At 40.8% G+C, this 5864-nt stretch overlaps 1 pseudogene; it reads left to right on the top strand.

The window, feature by feature from the left end:
- The first annotated feature begins 1255 nt into the window (after positions 1-1255).
- The window catches only part of LOC123408611, an 8489-nt pseudogene continuing 3880 nt past the window's right edge, over positions 1256-5864 (top strand).

Consider the following 5864-nt stretch of genomic DNA (forward strand, 5'->3'; position numbering starts at 1 on the left):
CAAGCCACGCCATCAACAGAGCATACTTCGCATTGTTTTCTTCCGCCTTCTTGAGCAGCAACTCATAGGACTTGTCGCGTTCAGCTTGTGCAGCTTCAGCTTCTGTTGCCTTCCTCTTCATAGCATCCATCTCTTCTAGCATGACTTCACTTCTTTGACGCGACATCTCGAGCTGCTCTTGTGGATCCAGCAACATTTGACTTGCTGGACTTGTTAGTAGAGTTTGGTTGCAGACCAACATTCTTCAAGAATTTGCTTGATGGGCGATGCTTGGTCAGAACTTCCGCAACAACTGAAACAGAAGACTTTCGCTCTTCGCCTTCTTGTACAAGAACAGTCATCTTCTCTTCCTTCTCAGACTGAAAGATAATGAATGCATTGAGAAACAGTTTAAATCCATGAGAATGAAAGCAAAATAAGCGCCCAATAATGAGGAAAGCATGTATCGGCAATAGTTATACAGAAACTAAGATAGGAACATAAGCAGACATACTTATTTCATGTTAATAGAACCAGGGAGAGGAAACTACTTATACAGAAATTACATACAGAAACTAATGAAACCAGAAACTACATAAAACTAGAAACTAATGAAATAATGAAACTACATACATAATCTACTTATACAGAAACTACTTATACCGAAATTAATGAAGAATAATGAAGAATAATGTTGTACATATGCTTCCAGAAACTAAGATAGGAACATCTTTTCCTCAAATCAAGCATGTATCAGCAATACTTGTTTCATGTTAATAGAACCAGGGAGCACATAAAAAGTGTGGTAATCCATATTCGGATAAGCCGAGCAATCAAGATATTTTAGAGTCATCCATATACTGGTTGTTATTTTACTAGTTGTTATTTTAGACTCAGCAAACTACATGTATAAGCATGTATCAACACATAGCAGGATAATAGTACAAAGTCAAACAGGCATTTTACTGGTTGTTACAATAAAATGCTGGACACAAAAGGAGCTGATGCATATACTACTTATAGTGGCTCATCGATAAACAAATCCATGTTTTTCACTCCTAGAGCATACAACGGTATAGCACATGAGGCCAGAAACAAATCCAAGGAAGATTACTTACTATAGCAACTTGAACATCCTCTGAGAATCCATGTTTGGTGCTGCTGTGTGCCGCCTTGAAAATGTCGAATGCAGATAACACTTCACCCTTTCTTTGCTCTTGCTGAAATGTTTATCAACAACAACCCAACCATTAGCTTTTGCAACAAATTGATGCTTATGTCTGAAGGAAAACAACTAAAGGAACAACAGTGTTGATCTTACAGTTGCATGCACATGAGCAACATAGCATCTTGAACCAGTTTTCTACGCAAACTTGACTTTTGTTCGATTAACCTTGTTATTGGCACATGTCTCCTACATAGGTGCACATCAGATCATCATTTCCATACAATACAGCAAAGCACACAGTTTGCATGGGCAATGTAAAGCAACAGTCAAGCATTTACATACCTTGTGTCTTGGAGTTGACCACACCTCGACCAGCCTTTGCCATTCAGTATCCGTTATGTCAGAAACAGGGGACTTGATGCTAACCTTGCTTGCTTCGACATTGTCAAAGTACTCCTTCTTGACATGATGGCGTCTGTTCCTCAACGAATTCTTCAAGATATCAGTGCATGCACACTCAATGACACTTGATTCCGTGTCCATCTCAAAATTTTCCTACAAAGGCAGCAAAAAAGTTGAGTACCAAGATTAACCATCATATGATATGTATAATAACAGGGAATAAAGACCACATTCAGCAACAAGATAGTTAGCTTACAGATACTTTTCCTATATAATTCCGCACAAGACTTGGGTTCTTTTTACAGTCCTTGAAGTCAGGAAGCAGCGGCATATGAGCTCTCGCAATGAGGCCACCCTCAGATGCTAGCTTCACAGCCTGCACGGGCTTCTCCGGACGCCTCACCCCTTCAGCGATTTCAATTCTCACCTTTGCTCCCATTGCACGTGTCAACTTTTCTAGCCGTTTGCCATTCCTAGAACTCTTGACCCAATCAACAGCGCCTAAAAAGGATACATTCAAACATTAGTCAAGACTAGTAGTCACCCATACATGCATTGCTTACATTTAGAAAATGAACTAGTAAGAAAAGAAAACTAGATGAACATGCCTTCATCACCCATTGGCTGCTCAGGTTCTCTAGAAAGGACTGCCAAGTTCAACTCATGGCCATGATTGCTGACCACGAAAGGTACAACGGGGCTGAGGTCCATGCACATCCTACTTCCTTCTTCCATGGAGGCCAACTCATCATAAGTTCGCAGTGGTCCTTGACCCTTGTGCAGCAGGCTCTTGTCAACATCCTCCCTTACTTTCTGCCTAGTGAGTCTAGCCACAACTGGTTCATCATCAGGTGTTAGAAGCCTCTTTGATCCTTCTGGAGATAGAGCTAACACCCTTCGCGGAGCCATTGGACTAGATGTTTCTGAAACTTTCCTCCTGTTTCTGTTAGCACACTTCTTCTTCCTAGAAACCTGCAGGGTGTCGTATAAAAGGCAAGGATGGCAGAATTAGATCACAAGAAAAATCTGCAATATACGAAAAAAGAAAGCACACAACATACAACTCCCACCCCAAACAAGATAGAGTTTGTAGCTTTCCTTTCTTCTTCACTAATTTGCCATCAACTTCCTCTCCATCAATAACTTCATCATCTTTAGGGTTGTAGTCTGAGCTTCCAGCTTGTGTTATGGCAGATGGCGATTCATCACAAGTGGTTGCACTACCGTCGTCACGTGCATTTGACTTCCTAATCATTGATACTATCGCACCAATACCTAGCGATTGGAACATGCAGTTGTTCCTCATCATCGTTCTAGCCCTAATCTTCTCGATCTCAGTCAGGGGTTCTTCTTTACATGAATAAGAAAACATAACCATTAGATGAATGGTGGAAATGCATAGGGAAGCAAGACAACTCAAACAACTAAGGTATCCTATAAGATCTTAGTTTTATTTAATTCTAGTACATTAATGGCACAAGCAAAATATAAACCAACTGTTTGCACTAAAACAATACATTTCAATTACCAGATTACAAGCATGAGCTAGGCACATTTCTATAGTTAGTACATAGACACACCCAGGCGCATAATACTATATTTTGTGTGAAACTTACAAACAAACAGTATTGCACCCAATGTCCCATGCATCCTGGTAGCTTAACATGGCTGATAATACAAGCGGTACAATAAGTAGCAAGTTGTATACCAGACGACGGTTGCTTCGTCCTTGTCATGGCTGATCTTGATGGGCTGTAGGCTCATCTCGAGGGGCTGTATATGTGCTGATTGTGCTGATGGTATCAAGTTTCCCTAATAGCTTGCAAAACAGAATGAACACGAATGAGATACAATGGGGATAAAGTAGAATGATCCTCCAATGAACTCATATTTTATCAATCAATTTCAGGAACAAAACCACCATAAACAGGGCTAAGAACTCAATAGATTCAATTAATATCTAGGAAGAAGCACTTATATAACAAGCTTATACAACGGGGCCAATCAAGCTAGATGCAATAACAAGCTAGTGATGCCGTACAAAATATAGATTAAAGTAAAAGATGAGTTACTAACAATAGAATATTTACATTAATAGTTAATAACAAACCAACAACCATATACACTTTCTTTAGATTAACTAAAACTACCAGCCTACCAGCCACATGACCACTTGCTTCAGATCCACAATTGTGTTCAGATCGACAAGAATTAGTAGATTCACAAATCAAAACCTATTACAAACAAATTACTCCTAGGATTTTATTATTTACAAGGTGATGGGCACTGGCAATGAGCACTACCGTACACATCATAGACTACCATATAAGTTCACAACTTTACATAAGTGTTCCACACCATAAATTTTACAGAATCACAAGTAACAGAAATTAGGGAAGCGAGATAACCACAATATCACACGGTCACAGCAGCTTGACCTCAAAACTTGGCACCTGTAATGGAATAAGTAATATTACTAAGTACCCAGCTGCAAAGTGTCCACAAACAATTTGTTTAAGCATTATTATTAAGCATTCAGGGAATAATATGGCTAGTAGTTGACACCAATAACTCAATCTACATTCAACTGAGAATGCAAGCTATCATTTGCAGATTTTATTCTTAAGCAACAATCAAAAGTTCAGAGGTTCCCAAAATAGCTGCTATATATAGTACGCAGAATGAAAACTTGTTGTTTAAGATGGCATATTTTAAGATGTCATGTGCAGCTTAAGATGACATATTTTAAAGATGCATGAATACAAACTATAGTCGATCTAACACAGAATGAAAACTAAATTAGACTTGACTGACACGATGAGCTATCCATTCCGTCTCCTCAAAATAAGAGTAGCGTCCTGATATACACTATCACAACAGTTTACATATCTAAGGCACATCCCATGCTAGGAATCTAAAGCAGTAATGAATTAAGTGAGCAATCGGCTCATCAGTACACAGAAATGTTGTGTGCACTAGGAGAACATAACAACAAGGCCTGATAAAATAAACAGAATGGAGAGTAACTCAATCCTATGCTTTTATAAAATCAGAAGTACAAGGTGTTTCAATGGAGATCATCACATGATTATCAGAAACATGGAGCAATTATCCTTCGTCATATCCCAAACTAACATCAGACTTGCGAAATTTATTACAATATAATATATGGAAAGCGCATATATAATTCCAGTAGCAGCAGCATGACAGGGCAAGGCAAGAGCAAAACATAACCAGAGGCAAATGTATTTTTTCGGAAAAAGGAAATTGAGCTTCACAGCAGAACATGAGAAGGAACTTCACAGCAGTAACACAACTCCCATGGCACATAGCTTCACAGGAGCACCTCAACTGATTTAAATACTGTGATTTAAGTACTACCAGAATGATACTTGCAAGCTTAAAAAGAAGCTCTGATTACTCATTTGGTGAAACTGAAAGGGAACCAGTTAGACTCTTGAGGAAAACTAAAGCATCATATAAGAACCAAATTTGAACGAACCAAACTAAACATTAACATCCACAACAAGTAATACTAGAGTACAGTATACAGTTTCATAGATCTACTCAAGTGTATGTATCGATTGCCACATTAGGCCACATCACAGGAATCATTCTGTTGTGTCAAAACCGAAAGTGAAGCACTCAAACACTTGAGGCAAAACCAAAAGTGAAGCAGCCACAATAGTAAAAAGTTCCACATATCCTCCGTTTTTCTCTATTTTCCTGCTACATGACCCTGCCTAACCCTAATGCCGTGAGGAAGACTTCTCTGCTTTGCTTCCTTGGAGAGGAAGACTCCTCATCCCCCATCCTAACCCTAACGTCATGACCCTGACCCTAACCCTAACGCCATGACCCTGACCCTAACCCTAACCCTAACACCATGACCCAAACCGTAACCCTAGTGCCATGACCCTGACCGACAGCTGAAGGTTGAGAGACCAACCGAGAGAAGACCGGCAAAGATCTTGACGAAGAAGGTGTCGCCATCGACGAGAGCCGCTCCGCGTGTCTTCGCCGTTTGACGAGAGACGCTCCGCGTGTCGTCGCCCTCAACAAGATCCGCTCCGCGCGTCGTCGCCGTCGTCAGTAGCCGCCCCGCGTCGTCTCCGCACGTCCTCGTTGTCGTGCGCATCGTCGCGAGCCGTCTCCGTCAAGAGGCGGATGGGGAAAGTGGAGAGGGGAATGGGGTTTGGCCGTGGGTGGAGAGGGGAATGGGGTTTGGCAGGTGGAGGGTTTTTTTTGGGAGGAAACAATATTTTTCTTGGCCGGTGGAGGGTTTTGGCCGCGCGCGCGAGGGATGCGGGGTTTT

Source organism: Hordeum vulgare, chromosome 1H (assembly GCF_904849725.1).
Source record: "Hordeum vulgare subsp. vulgare chromosome 1H, MorexV3_pseudomolecules_assembly, whole genome shotgun sequence".
NCBI lineage: Eukaryota > Viridiplantae > Streptophyta > Magnoliopsida > Poales > Poaceae > Hordeum > Hordeum vulgare.